This window comes from Cricetulus griseus, chromosome 10, assembly GCF_003668045.3.
Source record: "Cricetulus griseus strain 17A/GY chromosome 10, alternate assembly CriGri-PICRH-1.0, whole genome shotgun sequence".
Lineage (NCBI taxonomy): Eukaryota > Metazoa > Chordata > Mammalia > Rodentia > Cricetidae > Cricetulus > Cricetulus griseus.
In genome coordinates this window covers 13,685,299-13,708,817 of record NC_048603.1, presented here as the reverse complement: position 1 = coordinate 13,708,817, position 23,519 = coordinate 13,685,299, and the positions used below count along the sequence as shown (strand labels likewise).

The window sequence follows — 23,519 nt, the reverse complement described above, 5'->3', positions numbered from 1 at the left end:
AGAGTCTCAGGCTAGCTTGACTCCATAGCAAGTCCTAGGCCTCTCCGGGCTACAAGTTAATAATAATACAATAATTAAAAACATGTGTGGAACCAGTACCTATAATCTCAAGGAGGAAGAAACAGGAAGATCGATTGAAGTTTGAGGGCCTCCAAGATGAAACCGGAGAAAGATTTTTAGCCACCAACCCATACCAAAAAAAAAAAAAAAAAAAAACCATGGCTGTGGAGATGGCTCCACAGTTGAGAGCACTTAGTGTTCTTCCAGAGGGCCTGTGGTCAGATCTCAATGTGTACTTCAGGCAGCATCACAACTTCCTATAACTGGAGTTCAGGGGATTTCACATTCTCCTCTGGCCTCAGAGTGCCTGCACACATGTGACACACACACACACTCACACACACTCAGAAATAAACAAAAATGATTCTTTTTAAATGAAGTGGTATTCATTCTTCAGATAAAAGGAAACTGTTTCCCAGTGTGAGCTCAGAGAGACATCAAGAAATAACGACTGTGTGGTTGCACAGGACTTAAGTTCAAGGCCAGCCTGTCTACACGGACAGTTCCAGACCAGCCAGGGTGACAGTAAAACCTTGTGTGGATGAAAGAAAGAACGGAGCCTGGTGTGGTGGTACAGACACGCTCGAGTCCAGGAGCTCAGGGGCCACCTTAGAAATCCACCTCTAAAATGAAAGAAGACAGGAGTGGGGAAGGAATGCTAAGGGTCTGCTTGTTGGCTGGAGAAAGTGGAAGGGCAGCAGTGACTCAGTGACAGAGCACCTGTCCTTCGTGTAGAAGCCTTTGCACTGGAGAGAGACAGGAGGGTGTCAAGGCTGCAGTCACAAACACTGATGAGGTCAGACATGGAGACAGCAAGTTCAAGGTCAGTCTGGGCTGTGGAATGATCTCAAAGCCTTCATGGCCAACTTCATGAGGCTCTTTCTCAAAATCAAAGGTAAAATTACCTGGATTCAACCCCCAGGACATGGGAAAGAAAAAGACAAAAATATACTGATCAAAGTGACAAAAGAAGTTGAAAGGCTGTCTTTTTAAAAATAATAATTTATGCCGGACATTGGTGGCACACGCCTTTAATCCCAGCACTCAAGAGGCAGAGGCAGGTGGATCTCTGTGAGTTCGAGGCCAGCCTGGTCTCCAGAGTGAGTGCCAGGATAGGCTCCAAAGCTACACAGAGAAACCCTGTCTTGAAAAACCAAATAATAATAATTTGTTTATTTTTATTTTATGTGCATTGGTGCTTTTCCTGAATGCATGTCTGTATGAGAGTGTCAGATGCCCTGGAACTGGAATTATAGACAGTTGTGAGCTGCCATGTGGTTGCTGGGAATTGAACTTTGTTCCTCTGGAAGAGCAGCCAGTGCTCTTAACCATTGAGCCATCTCTCCAGCCCAAGGCTAAGTCTTACAGTGTTTTATTTTTTTAAAACAGGGTCTCAGCTGAACAGTGGTAGTGCTGCAAGCCTTTAATTCCAGCTCTTAGGAGACAGAGGCAGGCAACTCTCCTAGTTCGTGGACAGCCTGGTTTACAGAGTGAGTTCCAGGACAGCCAGGGTGACACAGAAACTGCCTCTAAAACGGGGAAGAAAAGAAGGGAAGGAAGAGAGAGAGGGAGGGAGGGAGGGAGGGAGGGAGGGAGGAGGGAGGGAGGGAGGGAGGGAGGAAAAAAAGAAAGGGAAAAGAGACTATGTCAATGTGAATGTTACATAAATTCTTCTGGTAAGTGGGGAGAGAAGGAAAAAAATTAAACACCACTAATTAACTTCATGAGACTAGCAGCGCATCCTTGTTTTAAAATCTGTTGGTCATTAGAAGAAAAAATTTGCAACAACATGAGCGCAAACTTCAACAAATAGGAGCAAAACAAATTCACCATAAATACAGGTTGGATGACATGAACTATGAAAAATTAGCCAGTGTAACTTACGACATTCACAAAGTCAGGGAGAGAAACATCAGTGCAGCCAGCTGCATGATTCTAACGCCTTTCATGAAAAGGGCTTTAGCAAACTATAAGCACAAGGGAGCTGCCTTAATCGCCCAAGAGTATTTATGAGAACCTTTTAAGAGACAGGGCAGTACCACTCACCAGTAAGTAGTTCCAGCACCAAAGCTAAGACAGGAGTGTCTCTTGAGCCCAGGAGTTTGAGCAAGACTGTGTGTGTGTGTGTGTGTGTGTGTGTGTGTGTGTGTGTGTGTGTGTGTGTGTGTCCCCTGTGTCGGTGTACAGAGGCCAGCTTTATGTATCATTTCTCTGGTGATGTGGGCCTTGTCTTTGAAGCAGACTCTGTCATTGGCCAAACCTCATACTGATTAGGCTGGGCTGGCTGCCCAGTATGTCCTAGGCATCTGCCCGGTGTCCCTCCACCCCTTGCTTGGATTACAAACGTAAGCCACCACACCCAACTTTGTAAGTGTAGGTTCTGGGGCTAGAACTCGGCCCTCGTACTTTCCCGAGACAGCACTTTACTGACCTAAGCCATTCCCTCAGCTGTGGAGGTGGCATCACCCACCACAGCTCTTAAGGTTGAGGATTAGAGGGAGAAATTTATTTTTAAAAGAGATATATATAGACAGAGAGGTGGTGGCTCATGGCTGTAATTCTAGCACCTAGGAATTTGGGAAATGGAAGCAGAATTTGCCAAAAATTTGACCCCAATTTGCACTGCATAGTGAGCCCAGGATAGACCAGATGACAAAATAAGATCTCGTCTCAAAAACTAGGAGGTAGAAAAGGCCTGGTGTGGTGGCCACACGCCTTTAGTGCCAGCACTTGGGAAGCATAGGCAGGTGGATCTTGGTGAGTTCAAGGTCAGCCCACGCTATATAGAGAGACCCTGACTCAGAAATTAAAGAGGAGGGGAGGTAAAATAAGCCTGTAAATAAGAAAGCATAAATAAATAAACAGCCGAGCATCATGACATGAACCTGTGTATCCCAGGACAAAAGAGAGGCAGGAAGATCTCAAAGTCAGCTACTCTGGACACAGAGCACCACGTCTCAAGAAGGAAGGGAGGGAGAGAGGGAGGAAGAAAGGAGATAGGGAAGGAAAGAAGGAAGGAGAGAAAGAAAAGCCAGATGAGATAGCACACCTATAATCCCAGCACCAGGGAGGCAGAGGAAGGAACACTCCTGCCAATTTGACGTCATTCTAATCTACAGGACAAGTTCCAAGCTAGTGACAGACCTGCAGAGTAAGACACTGCCACCCCCACCAAGCAAAACCAAGCGAGAGGGTGAGCCGCAGAGTCGTCTGTGTAATGGTAAGTGAAAGCTTTCCCATCAAGCCGGAGGCAAGAAACCTGTTCTTACCACTCGTTTTCAACAGCGTACTAAGGGGGCTTCTTCGAGGGTGGGAGAAGAAAAAGACTCTGAAAAGCAGGGCTCGTCTGAGGCTGCCACCAAAGCGGAGGCAGACGGGCAGACAGTGCTGTCAGGGGCTGTCACTCCTAAGCTGCCTGGAGTCCAAAGGGGCCAAACAGGCATAGCTTGGCTCCAAGGTCACGATATTTCTGAGCGCTTCCATGGAATCGGGTGTAAGCCACCACTGCCTTGCTTCTATGGTTAACCAGTGACTAGCTCTGCCCTCTCTGATCACCAGGCAAACTTTAAAAACAGGAGGACAGACACTTCTTGAAAGAACAGTGGCCAATAATAAGTTCACAAAAGATGGTCAGCATAAGCCGGGCGTTGGTGGCGCACGCCTTTAATCCCAGCACTCGGGAGGCAGAGGCAGGTGGATCTCTGTGAGTTCCAGGATAGGCTCCAAAGCTACACAGAGAAACCCTGTCTCGAAAAACCAAAAAAAAAAAAAAAAAAGATGGTCAGCATTGTCGATAATGAAATTAATGCAAATTGCCTCCCCAGTAAGACACTATTTTCATCTACCAGGATGACTAAAATCAAAAGGGCAGGGTATAGAGGTTGAGTCACAATGACAGAGCAGTTGCCTAGCATTCGAGAGGCTCTGGGTTTGAGATCTCACACCAAAGAAAAAGAAAAGAAAAGGGGAAGCAAGAGGGCGCTGGGAGGAGAAGAAAAGTGGGGGTAAGGAGGAAGAGAGGAGGAGGGGGAGAGAGAGAGATTGGTTTGCCAACTGAAAGTTTAGACAGCTCCTGAGAACTACAAACGTAGTTAGTTGCCCTACGATCTTTCGGGGTTCTACAAGCAAGAGTATTTAAACCAGTCACTTAAGAAAAGACAACGGCAGGTATGTTGGGCTCATGCCCATCGTGTCAGCTAGGGAGTTCAAGGCCAGTTAGAGCCAAGGATCTCCATAAATAAATAACTAGGGGAAAAAGTGGAGGAAACCCACATATCTGTCACAATGGAATATTCTTTGCCATTCAAAGACTGATATAAACTACAACATGAGCAAGCCTTGCAAACTAAGTGAAAGAAGCAGACACAAAAGGCAGAATAGCGTATGATTCCATCCATCTGCAATGTCCAGCCAAAGCAAATTCCTCAAGCTAGGAGACGGATTAGTGGCTTCAAGGTGAAGAAGTCTGGTGGTTAATAAGCCTGTAGCTTGGTCCGGGGAGCGACAACTGTGTTATCCGGCTTCCTGTCACTAAAATAACCGAGAGGATCAACTTGAAAAGAGGAAAACTTTATTTTGGTTCCTGGCTTCAGAAGTGGGGATCCATAGCTGCTATTGCCTGGACTGTTGGGTAGAATGGGGTGGGTTGGGGGTCGGGGGTGGGCGGGAAGCAGAGAGAAAAACAGGAAGGAGGGCTTATCCAAACCACAGCAAAACATTCCAGAAGCAGATCAAGTGTGGTGGCACATGCCTTTAGTCCCAGCATTCGGAAAACAGAGAGGCCACCCTCTGTGAGTTCAAGGCCAGACTGATCTATACAGCAACTTGTAGGCCAGCCAGGGCTACATAGAGAGACCTTGGAATTAGATGGTGATGGCAATGGAGTAGTATACTCTAAACTGAAAGTGCCGAAAGTCATCTAACCCTGCACTTTAAGGGGGCTGATTTCATCGTGTTTGAATCACAGCCCAAGGAATTTGGCTGTTTTAAAAAAGCAAAAATGGGGGCTGGAGAGATGGCTCAGAGGTTAAGAGCACCAACTGCTCTTCCAGAGGTCCTGAGTTCAATTCCCAGCAACTACATGGAGGCTCACAGCCATCTGTTATGAGATCTGGTGCCCTCTTCTGGTGTGCAGATGTACATGGAAGCAGAATATTGTATACATAATACATAAATAAAATCTTTAAAAAAAAAAAAGGAAAAATGGTTGTTTGTTTTATTACTCTCATTCTCTGTGTATTGAGTTCACATTGAGATGGACAATTTTCTTTTCTTTTCTTTTTTTGGTTTTTCGAGACAGGGTTTCTCTGTGTAGCTTTGGAGCCTGTCCTGGCACTCTCTCTGTAGACCAGGCTGGCCTTGAACTCACAGAGATCCGCCTGCCTCTGCCTCCTGAGTGCTGGGATTAAAGGCGTGTGCCACCACCGCCCAGCGGAACCTGAGTTTTTAATGCCATCTGCAGCTGGTTCTGGTGAGCAGCTACAGGTGGGACATGCAGGCCTGGTATACCCTCCCACAACTTGACTATTTATCTCTCTGTGTGTGTACATGTATGTACATGTGTGTACATGTATGTCCTTGTCCGAGTGTGTACATGTTTGCATACATGTGTGTGGGTCTCCTCATTGTGCAGGCACATATGGAGGCCAGAGCTGGTGTTAAACATCTTCTTCCATAAGGTCACATATTTTTAAATTTTATTTTCTAAAGACTTATTTTTAGTTATGTGTCTCTGTGCATGTGTGTCCTAATGAGTGGCGTCCCCATGTCTGTGGGTACCCAGAGGTCAGAAGAGGACATGTGATCCCCAAGAACAGTATGTGCTCTTAACTTCTGAGCCATCTCCCCAGGCCCCTCCATCTTATTTTCTGAGGTAGGGTCTCTCACTAAACCTGGAACTCACTGTTTCAGCTACACTGCCTGACTGGAAAGTGCTCGGGGCCCATCGGTGTCTGAGCGCCCACCTGGTGCTGGGGTTACAAGCCTGTGCTGGGTACTGGGGATCTGAACTCAGAACCTTACGCTTGCACAACAAGCAACCTGCCCACAGAGCTATGTTGCCAGCCATACAAGCTGGCTTTTAGAGTCGAGAAAACAAGAGGCATGGCCAATGGAATCTGTTCCAAGTCCAAGCATTTAGTAGACATTGAACTCCCACCATGTACCAGGCAGTGTGGTGAAAGCTAGAGATACAGAGAATGACAATATTCCTCCTGCTCTCAGGAGTTTGGTGAGGTGAGAGAAGAGGGGAGGAAGGGAAGGGGGGGGGAGAGAGGAGGAGGAGGAGGTCCAAGGCAGTAGAATTCAGAATCTGTAATTGAACTACATAATGTAGCCAGGGTTAGTCTGCTTTGGACTGACAGAAACAACAGCTTCAGGTGCCTGGGTTTTATAGGGAAAGGTTAAAGATTGAGTCCCATCTGGATAAAAAGGGAAGGTGGCCTCAGATGAGAGCTTTGGCAAACATGAGACCGGCCTAGAGGCAGGGTTTGGCTAAATCAATGTCCCGAGAAGGAAGAAAAGTATGGACAGGAGGAGACGTTGGCTTCACAGACAGTTCTTCCTATCCCTCCGTTCTCCTTGTCCCCTGAACCTAGCCCTTCAGAGGCTCGCACCCTCTCAGCTCAGAGCCCTTCCTTACGGGAAGGACTGAGTCAGAGCATAAGCAACATCAAATATTTGTCTTTTCGACCGAACACGGAAAGACGTGTGTTTTCCACAAAGAATTCTAGTCTTTCTTTATCTCCCACCCCTATCCCCCTACGCACACCTTGTAAACCTTTTTAGGTTTACACCAAAGCCCTGCTGCATTCTTAGAACATAGGGGTTTAAGTGGCTGACCCTGCCCTCTTTCCTTCTTTTCCTTTGCTCAGCTATCCTTGAAGGGGGCAAAGTCAGTCCCCTGTCTATGGGACAAGGCAGTCGCCACCTGCCTGAGAGGGCGAAAATTCAAGCACACATCCTGCCCTGGATATGGCACTTCTGCTTTTGTGAGCAGCTAATCCTCCCAAACAAGAGTAAAGTTTTGCCTTGTCGAGACACTTAGGCTGGGGCTGTTGGCCTCTTTCTCTTTTTTTTTTTTTTTTTGTTTTTTGTTTTTTGTTTGTTTGTTTTTCGAGACAGGGTTTCTCTGTGTAGCTTTGGAGCCTGTCCTGGAACTCGCTCTGTAAACCAGGCTGGTCTCAAACTCACAGAGATCTGCCTGCCTCTGCCTCCCAAGTGCTGGGACTAAAGGCATGTGCCACAAACGCCCGGCTTTTTTAATTTTTTTTATTTTTTTTAAGATTTATTTATTATGTATAGAATGCTGCCTGCCTGCATGCCTGCAGGCCAGAAGACATCATCAAATCTCCTATTATATATAGATGGCTGTGAGCCACCATGTGGGTGCTGGGAATTGAACTCAGGACCTCTGGAAGAACAACCAGTGCTCTTAACCTCTGAGCCATCTCTCCAGCCCCAGTTGGTCTCTTTCTATACAAACTTATTTCTAATATCTACTTCTGGACTTTCTACTAGTTGGTATTGCTCATGCTGCCTCAAGTGAGTTTTTCACATAGATAATGAATAAATGAATGCCTTTTCATTTTCTGGTTAGGACTATGTAAGATTGTACAGGAATTGAGCAGGAAAGATGGCTCAGCAGTTAAAAGCATGTACTGCTCGTGTAAAAGACCTAAGTTTGTTTCCCAGCACCCCCGTTACGCAGCTCACCAACCGTCGTCTGCAACTCCAGCTACAGGGCGTCTGACACCTGCCCTGTACTGGCTTCTGTACACACACACACAACACAATTAAAAACAAAAATAAAGTTGTAGCAAACTTGTATGGAGACACCATAACCACGCCTGTCAGGGAGTAGTCAAGGTGAGGTCAGGATGACAAGTGATAGGTTTGTTTTGTTTCTAGTTTTGTTTTGTTTTGTTTTGTTTTGTTTTTTTGGTTTTTCGAGACAGGGTTTCTCTGTGACTTTGGAGGCTGTCCTGGAACTCGCTCTTGTAGACCAGGCTGGTCTCAAACTCACAGAGATCCACCTGCCTCTGCCTCCCAAGTGCTGGGATTAAAGGCATGTGCCACCACTGCCCCGCTGAGTAATAGGTTTTAAAGAGGCTGCAAGGCACATGGGTGCCCCTTCTCTCTGGCCTGCCTGCCTTGCGGTCCCTGGCACACTCTGGCTTGTGTTTGGCTGGTGTTTATCTGAATAAAGATATCTTAACCTTACGGACTACAAATCGGCTCTCATTATACAAACTGTGCTAGGTAACAAGTATAGGGCTTGAGATGTAGGTTAGGTTCCGTTAGGTATAGGATAAACTAGTATCTTTGTCCAGGGTGCCTCTTAGCTCCATTTCACAAAAATAACACTTTCACCACAGCCAGGGGTATGCTATGGTTGTAAGGTGCTCTGTGGCTATGTGGGGAACCAGGTGGGTCACTGAAGCTCTGGCCCTAGCTTTGGCTTGCTCCAGTGTTCCATGGTACAGAAATCTACCAGCCTAACCAGTCCCTACTCTAGTCATCTGGGAGTCCCATTTTTTTGGGTAAACAGTTCCCAGACCGCTTCCCATGTGTCTTAGTTAGGGTTTCTGTTGCTGTGAAGAGACATTGTGACCACAGCAACTCTATGAAGGAAAACATTTAATTGTGGCTTGCTTACAGTCAGAGGGTCAGTCCATTACCATCCCGGGGTATGAAGACAATGCGTGGCACACGGGAAGACACCATGCTGAAAAGTAGCTGAGAGTCCTACATCTTGCAGGCAACAGGAAGCAGACTGTCCCACTGGGTGTAGCTTGCGCATATATGGTACCTCAAAGCCTTCCCCACAGTGACACACTTCCTCCAACAAGACCACACCTCCTAATAGTGCCATTCCCTTTGGGGGCCATTTTCCTTCAAACCCCCACATTCCACTCCTCGTTAGTAGCTTTCCTCTGCAGGTGTCCCCAAAATGCATTCAGCCCAGCTTCAGAAGTCCCCATAGTCTATCACAGTCTCAACAATGTTAAAAGTCCAAAGTTCAAAGTCTCTTCTGAGATTCATGCAATCTCTTAACTATAATCCCCTGTAAAATAAAAATAAAAAACTGATCACATACTTCCTACATATAACGGCACATGACATACTTTACCATTCCAAAACGCAGTGAGGAGATACTGGACCAACGCAAGACCAAAAACGAGCTGGGCAAACTCCAAACTCTGCATCTCCATGTCTCATGTCAGTGAAGGGACCAGCTCCCCATTTCGGCAGCCATGACAGTAACACGTGCTTGCCTGACCTTGTCTTGGTCACTAAGAGGTCAGATGCCTGCCTCGTGGCAAGGAACCAATCAGAAGTTAGCTGGTGGTGCTATGCTTTACAGCTCTGGATGTGCTTTACAGACAAGTGCACAGCAGTGACTTGCAGAGCATAGCAACCGCCCTGGGAGGGCCCATGGGCCATAACAACCAGTTGACCAATCAGCACAGGGCAAGCCCTCCAAGCCTGGGAGCACACCAATCCTGAGCCTGTGTGTACCCCTAGACACTCCCCTTATGCTGCCCTATAAGATCTCTATGCAGATGCTTCGAGCTGTCTTTCCTAGCCACCCGCCATGGCAGGTGGATGAAAGACCCGAGCTAACATGGGGTTAGCTAGTTAAACAATAAAGCCTCATGTAGTTTGCATCAAGCTTTCGACTCTGCCTGGTGATTGGGGTGACCGAGGTCCTGGGCTGAGATCCTGGAGGCCTGAGCTCCCGGGGGTCTTTCAGTCAGATCTCCCACTCCTTTCGGCTTTGTTGACTGTGGCACACTTCTGTCTCTTGGGCTGGTTCCACTCCCTGTGAGCAGCTCTCCTCAGCAAGTATCCCACAGCTCTGGCATCTGCAACATCTTGGGGTCTCCAAGGCAATCAACTTCACAGCTTCACACAAGGCCTTTCTAAAGCCTCCATCCAGAGACACCCCTAACACATGCCTGGCCTCAGCAGCTTTCCTTAGGTGTGGAGGCAAATTCCGTAGCCCCTTTCTTCTATCCTTAACTTCATGACCACGGGGCTGAAGCTGCCAAGTCCTGCTTCTTGCTGGGGGTAGAACATGGCCCCCTTGTTCAATGTTCAATTATATCTTCACCTGCTTTCTGTTTTCCTTGGTTCCCTTCATTGCCTAAGCGTGGCTGTGTAGACCATGCTGGTCTCCAATTCAGAGACCTGTCAGCCTCAGCCTTCCAATCCTGGAATTAAAGGTATGCACTGTCCCACCCAGCTCCAAGCTTTTCTTGAATTCCTTTGGAAATTTAGGTGGGTGGGATCTTGCCCTGAGGTCACCATTCCCTTTACTCCCTTTCTCAAACCATTTATCTCCTTGAACACGGGATAGCTCCATTCTACTTCCTGGTGCTCCTTTTCTCCTTAAATTTCATATTTTGTAATTTAATTTGTAATTTGCTCAGCTTGCTCCTTTTCATCGTTTATCTTCATTAGAGTTAACACGGCAGTCTGTTTTGAGATTTCTTCCACAATGGAATTAATCCAAAACTCTTCACTTTAGTCTCAGGCAGATGCTTCAGACAAAGGCAAAAAGCAGCCACATTCTTTTTCTTTTTCTTTTTTTTTTTAAGATTTTATTTATTTATTATGTATACAACATTCTACTTCCATGTATATCTGGACATCAGAAGAGGGCACCAGATCTCATAACAGATGGTTGTGAGCCACCATGTGGTTGCTGGGAATTGAACTCAGGACCTCTGGAAGAGCAGTTGGTGCTCTTAACCTCTGAGCCATCTCTCCAGCCCCAAGCAGCCACATTCTTCACCAAAGTACCACAAGAACGATCTATCTCTAGGCCACATATTAATATTCTTCTCTGAAACCTCTTGAGCCAGCCCCCTCCCACCGTTCACCAAACCACACCCAGTGCCACTGTCTTCCATGGTCCTACTAGTATGGACCATTAAGCAGCACTTAAAAGATTCAAATGCTTTTCTAATCCACCATCCTGAGGTCCATAATCAGTCAAGCAAAAACATTGTTGGGCCCATCACAGCAATACCGGAGTCCCTGGGACCAACTTGTGTCCTAGTTAGGGTTTCTCTTGCTGTGAAGAGACACCATGAGGATAACAACTCTTATAAAAAAAACAAACAAACGTTTGATTGGGGTGGCTTACAGTTCAGAGGTTCAGTCCATCGTCATCATGGTGGGACATGGTGGCCTGCAGGCAGACACGGTGCAGGAGAAGGAGCTGCGGGTCCTATACCTTGCAGGCAACAGGAAGTGGTCTATCTCATTGGTCGTGGCTTGAGCCTACATGAGACCTCAAAGCCCACATCCACAGTGATGCACTTCCTCCAACAAGGCCACACCCACTCCAACAAAGCCACACCTCCTAAGGGTGCCATGCCCTTTGGGGACCATTTTCTTTCAAACCCCCACACCATGGTCACCCTGTGAGGCCTTGGTTGTCATTAGGCTTCCTTTCACTGACCTTATTTTCTGAAGGGAAATAATCCCTTTGGCTTGTCTTACAGCTCTATTTTTCAGACTCAGGCATGACCATGAGAGCTGTATGTAGGGCCCAGCCTAATCATGCCTATATGGCTTTCAAGCTACTTATTCGAGTTGATGAATTCCCAAGTGTATGTGTGAGCTCAGCCTTGTTCTCTCTCTCTCTCTCTCTCTGCTTCTACCATTTATTGGGGGGGGGTTGCTACTACATGGTAACATCTCCCTGGGGTCCGGGAAGAATGCTAACACATGCATTTGTCCAGTACTTTGCAGTCTACACAATGACATTACCTATACAGACCTGTTTCTGTCTCCAAAGCATCCTGCAGAGTGGCTGGCTGATCATTCCTCTTTTCCAGCTAAGCAATGATAAATGACTTGCCTGTGACCACACAGTCACAAAGCAGCATAACAACTAGGCCTTCAAGCTCACTTCCAATTCCCAGCCCAGGGTTGTCACTATGAAACCCACTGGGGAATGCAAATTCCCCACACTTGCCACCCATTAGGAGTCATGGGAAGCGCTGTCGGCTGGAGTGGTTTCCAGGCATTTACAAGAGAGTTTTCCACAGATTTTATTCTTCCAGCCTCTGTGGCTAGAATGCTCCATCTTGGCACTTTGTGTATGAGTCAGAGTTTGAACAATTTTATGCCCCCTGGCCCAATATTGATGCCCGTTTTTTTGAGACAGGGTTTCTCCGTGGTTTTGGAGGCTGTCTTGAAACTAGCTCATGTGCACCAGGCTGGTTTCTGAACTCACAGAGATCCACCTGCCTCTGCCTCGTGAGTGCTGGGATTCAAGGCGTGTGCCACCACCGCCCGGCGAGAGGTATATATTTTTAAAAATGTTATTGTCACTCCTGGAATAATAGCATGTACACTGTGAATGGTCTGTCCATTGATGGCTGCGTACCAATCACCCAAATAATAATAATAAAAAAAAATCAACACTGAATTGTACTTCACCCCATCACAGATTTTAAGCCAGGTGTGTTGTCCCGTGCCTATAATCCCATGTCTCAGGAGGTAGAGGCAGGAGGAATAGGAGTGCAAGGCCACCCTCGACAACATGGCAAGTTAGAGGTCAACATGGTTTACTGGAGATCCTGTCTCAAAAGAAGAAGGAAGAACGAAAACCAAAACAAACAAACGAACAAAAACCAGACCAACCAGCAAACCCACAAAACATTTTGTAACATTCCCGAAGCCATGCATGTAAGGAAAATAACAATATCAACACCTCCATTTTACAGATGAGAAGAACCAGAGAGGGAGTGAGAAACCTCTCAAGGGCACACAGCCTCAGGAATCTTCTGATTCCAAATCTTATGTTCATTCAAGAAAGACTAGATACGTGTAATATCTGTATAATAATAACAATAACATGTGACCTTACATCTTCATGTGTCAAATCATCTAGTTTTCAACAGCCCCTATGGGTGACATTGTAACATTTAAAATTCTCAGCCATATTATCACCATCCCCTTTTCCTTGGTGTTGTGCATCAGTTTCCTCAAGATTTGGACCTTCCACCCTGCAGGGGAAGGCTTTAAGACAAAGGTCAAGAACTCAAAACAGCTGATCAGATTCACTGGGCCCCTCCCTCTCAATAAGGAGGGAACCTGGGGGAGTCCTCTCACATAAGCCCAGCTGCAAAGATGACCCCCAAGACCAGACCAGCTGCCTGAAAGAAGCAAGAACCAGCTGAGCAGCCTGGATGAGGTTAAGACCAACTGAGTCACCTGGGAAGGACGCTCTGCAACTGGTTGAGCTGCCTGCAGGTGTGCAGTGTGCTCCAGGTTCCCAGCTTTTGTGAGCTGTCACCCCTGCTGGGGTTGGCTTTGGTGATGCAGCTGTCTTTGAGTCATTTCTGCGTACTCCTGCAAGTAACCCCAATAAAACTCATTGTTTCCCCAAGTTGGACTTGGTGGTACCCACACTTTGCTCTGTTGTGGGCTCCCTGTCTGGGGTGAATAGATGTTCTGTCACAGAAGATTTGGGTGATTAATTTATTTCTCCAACAGATGTTTTGTATACTCAATACCGTGGCCAGAGCCACTCAGGATTTTCCTGGTTTCTGGAAATACCAGAATGGGCACATTATATTTACATTTAGCGGAGAAATGACTAGAGCAGATATGCCAGCCTTATGCTTTATGATCAGATGTGGGTAACAAGAGTTACAGGAGCGAAATGAGTTACCACAGAGCAAGAACAACACAGGTTCACAAATAGCAACGTGTGCTCTAATTAGTGGCTGTTCCCACAGACTAGAAAACAGATTTCATATACCCTGTCTGAAAGGAACAACAGCCTCACCTTGTCTGTGAGCCCTGAGCACACAGGGACACCAGTCGTTGTGACAGTTCCTTTCTACCACCAAATGCTGAAGAGAGTGTTACAGGGCCGGGGCTGTTGAATTAACAAATGACTGAAGGGTGCCTCTAGTGCCCTCCTTTGACTGAATTCAAGCTCAGGGTTCCAAGTGTTTAAAAAAAAAAATCAGCAATTCATAGCCCAGTTGTTTTAATTTTGGCACAGTGGCTGCGCCTTAATCTATTTCAGCCAGCAGTTGTGACTCTGCAGCTACCAGCCTGCTTCCCTAGCAGTCTCCTGACCATTCACCTGGTGGGAGTTTTGTTCCCCAAAAGCACAGTCCCTGTGGCTGCCTCTAGGTAGCTTTAACTAAATCTCTGTTGTTCTATTTATGAATAAGACTCAAGGTTCGAACGCTGGGGTGAAAACTACTAGCTCAGAGAGGCTGAGTGGCAACTAGCTAACCCTCTCTCTGAAAGACCCGTGCTTTTCTCTTCAGCCAAACCAAAAAAAGCCTAGACACTCCAAATCCCTCCCCAATACTTCCCGTGACTCTCTGTCTCTCCTGGATGGCCTCTGATGCTCTATGAATACTTTCTTAACTAGTTGCTAACTCAGCTTCCTGACCCAAGGTTAATTTTTATTTAATCAATGTAAATGCAATCTCAGGGTTCACAATGTGATTGAATATATCCCCCAACACCATCCCCCCCCTTTTTTTAGACAAGGTCTCTTTATAACTCTAGGTCTCCTGGAAGTGTGTGTAGACTAGGTTGACCTCATACTCACAGAGATCCACCTGCCCTTAACTCCCTAGTGCTGCAACTAAAGGCATGTACCAGCATTCCCAACAGAATTTCATAATTTCTTTCTTTCCTTCTTTCTTTTTCTTTTTTTTTTTTTTTTTTTTTTTTTTTTTTTTTTTTTTTTTGTTTTTTCAAGACAGAATTTCTCTGTGTAGCTTTGGAGCCTATCCTGGCACTCACTCTGGAGACCAGGCTGGCCTCGAACTCACAGAGATCCGCCTGCCTCTGCCTCCCGAGTGCTGGGATTAAAGGCGTGCACCACCAACGCCCGGCTGAATTTCATAATTTCAATTTCAATCCTTCATTTCTTCCTTCTCTGTGCACTATCTTTTTTTTCACCGATTAAATGGAAAGTACAGTAGGCATTGGTGGACTACCAACATGATTTTTTTAAACAATACATGTTTATTTATAGCAACATTGTCACAAGATCTTTGTTTTTTTAAAGATTTTATTTATTTAATATGTATACAACATTCTGCTTCCATGTATATCTGCACACCAGAAGAGGGCACCAGATCTCACAACAGATGGTTGTGAGCCACCATGTGGTTGCTGGGAATTGAACTCAGGACCTCTGGAAGAGCAGTTGGTGCTCTTAACTTCTGAGCCATCTCTCCAGCCTCCAACACGATTTTTATCTTAGTTTATTTCCCCTGTTGCCATGATAAAACACTCTGACATAGTAATTTCGGAGAGAACGAGTTTACTTGGCTCACAGTCCCAGGTTATAGTTCATCATTTGAGGAAGTCATGGTGACAGGAACTTGAAACCACTAGTCACAGTCAAGAACAGAAACGTGCCTGATGTAGCCTGCACACCTTTAAGCCCAGCACTCGGGAGACAGAGGCAGGCAGATCTCTGAGTTCAAAGCCAGCCTGATCTACATACTGAGTTCCAGGATAGCCAGGGCTATATAGTAAGACCCTATCTCAAACAACAAAACCCTACTACCCCACTCTAGAAGGATCTATCCCCTCAAGTTGGTCCCAGGCTCGAAGCTTCCTTTCTGCCCCTACATTCCACCTTCCTTTCCTCGGAGCCTGGCGGCGTTGGCGGCACCATTAACTCCAGTTTTCTCTAATCTTCTATTTCCTGTTCTGGCTCACAGCCTAGAACAATTCCTCAAAAACACAATAGTTGCCGAAAAAAACTTTCCAATTTAAGTGCTTGTAAGTCAGAAAGTTTCAAAAGTTAAATTCCTCCCACCTTGCCTGGCATCTCATTTTTCTCTAATTACCCCTGTTGTAGTATCAACTATTTTCATCTTTATGCCACTAATAGGACTCGGAGTCGATTTTATAGTTTTCCTTTAGCATGTCCGTGCCTGTGTTTTCTGTGAGTGAAAACTGACCTCCTAGCCGCACCCTGCTTCGGACTTCAGAATATCACCAGGGTGTCTGAAATAATAACTGTGATTGCCACTAATCTTCAGCAACTTCAGCAAACTTCCAAAATATTATGTAACCAGAGAATTCACTTTTACTCTTGGGATTTTGTTTGCATGGCCCATAAAGCAGCGCTCTCACTGGCCTCTTGTTGCTGATGAGTTAGAATTACTTGGTTAGTTCATTTTCAGTTCTTATTACCACTGCAACTTTAATTTTCATGCACAATTATCTACTTATAATAGGTCTCATGAAAGAAGACATGTCCGTGGTGTCTAATTTTATACTTCTAGATGGCTTGCTTTGCTTTAGACAGAATTTGGCAGACTACGTGGAACAAAATGAAAGCTTGCCCTAAAATGTTTAACACTCAGATAGTCAGAATGTACTTCATTGGTCTAGAGACTGTAGCTCAGTGAGTGGAGTTCTTCTTTATTTTTATTTTTTATTTTTAATTTTTTTTTGTTTTTTGTTTTTTGTTTTTGGAGACAGGGTTTCTCTGAGGCTTTGGAGTCTGTCCTGGAACTAGCTCTTGTAGACCAGGCTGGCCTCTAATTTACAGAGATCGTCTGCCTCTGCCTCCCGAGTGCTGGGATTAAAGGCGTGCACCACCAAAGCCCGGCCCGAGCAGCAGGCATGAAGCCCAACACCTTATAAGCCAGCACTTGGAGTCTGGAGGCTGGAGGATCAAGAGTTGAAGGTCATCTTTGGATACGTAGAGAGTTTGAGGCCAGCCTGGGCTACATTAGACCTGTTCCTCGAAATGAACAAAAAATTGTACTAATTTTTGCTACGCAAAAATCTGTATGGTTCCAATGCAGCTGTATATTGCCAGGTCTTTTGGTTCCTTTGTATAATTTGGCAACAAGAAAATAACCTGCCCGTTATATACATTAAAATGTGGGGGAAACATTTATCGTATCATAAAAATGTGTTCCACCAGGCAGATGCTTGCAATAACTAATCTTATAGTTATTTACAGTAGTGCATATGTTATGTTTATATATATATATATATATATATATATATATATATATATTTTGCTGGGGAAGAAATCTGGACTTTCAAATAAAAAAGGAGTGCAGAGGCTCAGTCAGTAAATGCTTGTGGCGCTAGCACAGGGACCTGAGTTCAGACCCACGGCACCCACGGTAACAGCTGAGTGCAGCCTGCGGAATCCCAGCACCAGAGAGGCAGAGGAAGACAGGTGGGGCTCTGGGACTTCCAGGATCAGTGAGCTTCCATCTCAGAAAATAAGGAGAGACACTGAGAAAAATACCCAACATCAATTTCTGGCCTCCATACATATGCATGTACACACAACACATAGGCACAGGCACACGCACACGCACACGCACAGTCATACACACACTCACACTCACTCATACACACACACTCATACACACACTCACACTCACTCATACACACACACTCATACACACACTCACACTCAGTCATACACACACTCACACACACACTCATACACACATGCACACACACACACACTCATACACACATGCACACACACACTCACACACTCACACTCACTCATACACACACTCACACACATGCACACACTCACACACACATGCACACACACACACTCATACACACACACACTCATACACTCATACCCACTCATACACACACTCACACTCACTCATACACACACTCATACACACATGCACACACACACTCACACACACACCAACTGTAGCTGGAAGTAGGCACCCATTAGCGTCAGCCGTCCCTCCAGATAGGGTTATTTTATGACAGGCATTCCGGCTGTCGTTGCCTTTAAGCCCCGCCGCACAGGCCAGCCTACTTCCTGTCCCCTGCTTTGTCCATCCAGGTCTCCTACATCACTCCTGAAACGAACAGTTCAGTTTGAGCAGTGAAAACTTAAGATGTTAAAGATGGAAGCATAACCCTCCACATCCCACGTACTAGGATTACTAGGTGTGTTTCTGTGCCTGGCCTACAAAAGTGGTTTTCAATGTCTTCCGGTTGATTTGTAAAGTATAAATTCAGTCATTGGAATGATACAGACAGAAGAGTTACAGGATGCCATAACAATATCATTCTGTTTGTTTTTTTTTGGGGGGGGGCGTTGTTTTGAGACAGGGTTTCTCTGTTTAGCTTTGGAGTCTGTCCTGGAACTTGCTCTTGTAGACCAGGCTGGCCTCCAACTCGCAGAGATTCTCCTGCCTCTGCCTCCCTGAGTGCTGGGATTCAAGGCGTGCGCCATCGCTGCCCAGCACTTTTTAAAATTATGTGTATGATTGTGTTTTGCCTGAATGTCTGTCTGTGCATCATTTGTGTACAGTTCATTGGAATCCCTTGGAACTGGAGTTAGAGACAGTTGTGAGCTACCATGTGGGTGCTGGGAATTGAACCTGAGTCCTCTGGAAGAGCAGCCAGTGCTCTTAACTGCTGAGCCATCTCTCCAACCCCCAAGATTATTCTCCTTAGCAAATTCAATACCAGGTTTCAAGAAGATTGGCAGTGCAGAGAAAAAAGTATAATTTATTTATTAAGCCGGCCACAGAAAATAGAAACATTTGCTTTGCTTTTACTTTGTTTTTCTGAGATGGGGTTCTCACTGTGTTGCCCAAGCTGACCTTGAACTCCCACGCTCAAGAAACCATTTTTGTTTGCTTCAGCCTCCCAAGTGCCTGAGTTTACTCTTCCGTGCTAGGAACTGAATCCAGGACTTTGCCCATTGTGACATGTGCCTTTCAATAGAGGCACAGAGCCAGGCAGTGGTGGCTCATGCCTTTAGTCCCAGCAGGTGGGAGGCAGAGGCAGGTGGATCTCTGTGAGTTCGAGACCAGCCTGGTCTACAAGAGCCAGTGCCAGGACAACCTCCAAAGCCACAGAGAAACCCTGTCTCAAAATTGCCCTCCCTCCAAAAAAAAGAAAAAGAAAAAAGGTCCTATTCATCCATCTGTCTGTCTATCTATCTATGTCTATATATGGATCTTGTAATTCTTTTTAAACCATAAAATGATTATCATGGTTCTCTTTCAGCATAAAGAGCACCTAGAGATTACTGGAAGGCTTGCAGCATTTACAACTGGTTCTTTTCCTTTTTTAAGCCTAATTTAATTTATTTTTAAAAGCGATTTATTACTTTTAATTTTATGTGCATTGGTGTTTTCACCTGCATGTGTACTTGCATGAGGGCATTGAATCCCCTGGAGCAGACAGTTGTGAGCTGCCATGTGGATGCTGGGAATTGAATCCTGATCCTCTGGAAGAGCGGCCAGTGCTCTTAACCACTGAGCCATCTCTTCAGCCCCTAATTTAATTTATTTGTATGAGTGTTTTTCCTCCCTGCATGCCTGGGGCCTGCAGAGGTCAGAAGAGGGCATTGGATCACCTGGAACTGGAATTATAGGTGGTTGTGAGCCAACAGGTGGTTGCTGGGAGCCATACCCAGGTCTCTGCAAGAACAGCCAGTGCTCTTAACCACTGAGCTGTCTCGCCAGCCCCTGCAATGGGTTCTTTAATCATTCATGGATTGGTGAATGGAACAGTTTGCTGGACTAGATTTCCAAACCTGACTTTCTGCTTGCCTTGGCTTTACTGTATGATAATTAAGTCTACATTTAGGACAATATACAATTGTCACTGCTGCTATTTTAAGATTTTCAAACTAATTTACCACTGATGAGAACTAAATAAAATATATTGGATTATTTTGAAGTTTTGCTTTTATAGCCTGAGTTGGAAAATGTTGAAAGAAGGTATAGTGGGACCAAATTTTCATTCCTTTAGTTCTAATTTCATTGCTAATTGCTGCTTTTTCTTTTTCTTTTACTCTAGCCCCACATTGGAATGCCAAAATGTTGTTGGTGGTTTTGACTCTTTGGCTTTTTTGGGGGGGCCCACCATCCAGCTCCCAAATAAATCACACACAGAGACTTGATCTTATTTATGCCTGGCCTTAGCTTGCTTCTAGCCAGCTTTCCTTAACTTAAAATGATCCCATCTATTTTATGCCTCTAGGCTTTTATCTTTCTCTATTACTGTATACCTTTCTTTATTTCATATGCTCCATTGGGTAGTAGTTCTTTCTCTGGGAGAAATTTTCTATCGCAGTGTTCTATGGTCCTTGGAGTCACCCACTGGCATGGTCTTCCCTGAACCTCATCTTCCTTGGCCACAACTGAACTACATTTGAGAGGACAGCCAACAGTTAAAAGCTTTTGTTTTGTTTTAACCTGGGTCCTCCGTTCAAAGCTTTGTGGACTTTTCTTTTTTTTTTTTTTTTTCTTTTTTCTTTTTTTTTTCCCCCGAGACAGGGTTTCTCTGTGTAGCTTTGGAACCTGTCCTGGCACTCGCTCTGGAGACCAGGCTGGCCTCGAACTCACAGACATCCTCCTGCCTCTGCCTCCGCTGGGACTAAAGGCATGCGCCACCATTGCCCAGCATCAAGATGGGTTTTTACTTGGGTAAATTTCACAGATATCTATTAAGTCATTAGGCCCCTGCGTCATGGCAAATAGGTAGGTGAAATGATATACCTCGAATGTTTTGGTTTTTTTTAAGATGGTTATCACATTGTATGTTGTAACTAAGACTTTTCAAATGTGTATCCTCCTCTTATCTGTCTTCTGAGGGGGTATTAAAGAATGTCAGTGTTTTGGTTACGGGGATCTCCCTAACCTTAGGGAGACTGGGTTTCTGATAGTCTTGACTTGGTACCTTGGCAAAATGGGTGGGCTTTTCTTTCTCATTTTCATTTTCCCTGTCAAGGGCATGCTATTTGCTTGGCCTTGTGATCTCTTTGCCAAGCAATTTATTCTGTGTTTCCCTACACCCTCCATGATAAAGTTAACCACTTTGGAATCTGAATCGAGTTGAACACTAATCTCTGGTGCTCATGGTTCCAACCACACTTATTTGGAGTCTCTGAAGGATTGCCAGCCTGCTAGTGGGTGACGTCACACTCTGTATACTGCCGAGTAACCTAGGCTGGCCTTGAACCTGCTCTTCATGCCTCAGCCTCCCAAGAGCTGGGATTACAGGTACGTGCCGCCAAGACTGGCCTCACCCCTACTCTTGAAATAGATACTGTTACCCAGTGGCGAGCTCGGGTTTGAACCCAGGGTTCAAACTCTGGAACCCATTAAAACGAAAAGAAAAGATAAAAGTTCACATCTTAGCACTTCTATCAGAGTGCTATTGGAGCCAGAGACGGGAGAACTAGCTGGAGGTTTACATAGTACGCAGAGCCCGGGGAAGGAATAACAAGAGACCGGGCAGACAAATGGGTGGAAAGAGAAGGAACTCCCAGAGTTTCCTCTGACACCCTTGCACGTGCACACATGCACACAGAATAAATTATGAGGTGATGGATAACCTACTAAGGTGATAGCTTTCCCTACTAAGTACAACTGAAATCCAAGAATGTTACATAGAAGCCAACATAATGGGCAGGAGTGGAGCTTGGGGCCCCGCCTCTAGCACAACAAAAACAAACAACAACAGAGCCAGAAACATAAAACAGTCTGAACTGTGGAGGGGAGACAGATCACCTGCGGACACGGTGACCCAGAGAACAGCATGGCAGTGAGTTCCCGGTGTTCTCTCTCTTGCCTAATATATCTTGGATATGGAAGGGAGCAGGCCAGCAACTTCGAAACGGCAACAGGCTAAGAAAAGAAAAAGGCTCCCACAAAAGCCTGCTCTCCCCAGCCAAGGGCCTGAAAAGCGGCAGCCGGACAAGAACAGAAAACACTTTCAGTTGGGGAAAACGTCTCTAACTGGAGCCAAACACCACAGAGAAGCTGTGGCTCGCATACCAGGGCTGCTAGAAAAGGCTGACCTGGAGAGCCTGGGTGTCCACGCTCACTGGTCCGTGAAGCCAATGCTGTATGTACAATGTGAATATAAAACCAGTACATAGCACTATGGCCTGAGAATTCCATCCCTACACGAGGGCCTGAGCTGCTTGGCAGAAGCAGCAGAGAGCACCCAGGCAGCTTGTGCCTCCATACTGCCCCCCTCTCCACCATAGTGAGACACTTTTGTGCCCCCTGGGGTGGCGTCACAGAGTGTGTGTAGACCCAGCAGCAGCCATACCCTGTGATGTCGGTGGGAGCCACACGGGATACAGAATGCCATGCTTCTATCCCTCCCAGTCAAAACAACGAAGTTAGAAAGGGCCCAAGGATATAGCTCAGTGGGACGAGACCTGCCTAGCAAGTGTGAGGTCCTGGGTTTACTTCCCCGCGTTTACTGCAAACACGGAAGACTCTCATTTAACCAAAAAAAAAAAAAAAAAAAAAAAAAAAAAAAAAAAACTGAATAGACAGTAATAAAGATAAGAACAGAAATCAATGAGAAGACAATGAAAAAAAAAAAAGCAATGAAACAGAAATCATATGTCCACCGTGCAAGCCCACACGCCCACGTGATCACGGCAAACAACACTACACACAGATGAAATGGGATTCTTTTGTTGTTTGTTAGTTTTGAGACAGGGTCTCTCTACATAGGCCTGGCTGGTCTTGGAACTCACTATGTAGACCAGATGGGTCTTAAACTCAGAGATCCGCCTGTCTTTGCCTGAGATTAAAGGCATGCACCACCATGCCTGTCCATGGGTACTTTTAAAAACCAGAAACCAAGAGTGCTTACCTGGTGTCCTACTTTGATTTCTTTCTTTCTTTTTCCTTTTCTTTCTTTCTTTTTTTTTTTTTTTTTTTCTCGAGACAGGGTTTCTCTGTAGCTTTGGAGGCTGTCCTGGAACTCGCTTTTGTAGACCAGGCTGGCCTCGAACTCACAGAGATCCAACTGCCTCTGCCTCCTGAGTGCTGGGATTAAAGGTGCTGGCCACCACCTCCTGGCCCTGCTTTGATTTCTATTACTGAGGTATTTTTTTGGTCTATTACCATGACCAAAAGCAACTTGAGGAGGAAGAGGTTTATTTGGCTTACACATCTCCATCACAATCCATCACTGATGGAAGCCAAGGCAGGAACTCAAACAGAGCCCTTAGAGTGCTGCTGATTGGCTTGCCCAGGGGTGGCACCGCCCACAGTGAGCTGGGACCTCCCAAGTCAATCACCAGCTGAGAAAATTCCAGTCAGGTAGGTGGAGACACTTTCTCAAACGAGGTTTCATCTCCCCAGATAACCCTAACTTATATCACATTGACAAAACCAAAACCAAAAAGCAAAAGCCCTGGCACACCTAGTATGAAATAAATAGAGTAATTTTTATAACTAAGATAATTGAATTTTAATGAAAAACACTGTCCAAATTAAGACTGTCACCTGCCCACAGGATCCTTTCTAGAAAACAGAACATTTCTTAGTCTGTGTCATGAAGTTAATACTGTCCTGAGACCTGCTGGGGACTCGAAGGCGATGACACAGTTACTCAGAGCATGGGACAACATAGAGGCCACATCCAGAAGAGCACAAGGACCAGGAAGTCCCCCAGGA

At 45.6% G+C, this 23,519-nt stretch overlaps 1 long non-coding RNA gene across 1 annotated transcript; it reads left to right on the top strand.

Moving 5' to 3' along the window:
* Positions 1 to 1,498: 1,498 nt before the first annotated feature.
* Positions 1,499 to 23,511, top strand: LOC103163274. The gene is made up of 3 exons (XR_004771305.1): positions 1,499 to 1,550; positions 3,180 to 3,280; positions 23,359 to 23,511. It is a non-coding gene; the product is annotated as an uncharacterized LOC103163274 (long non-coding RNA).
* Positions 23,512 to 23,519: the final 8 nt, after the last annotated feature.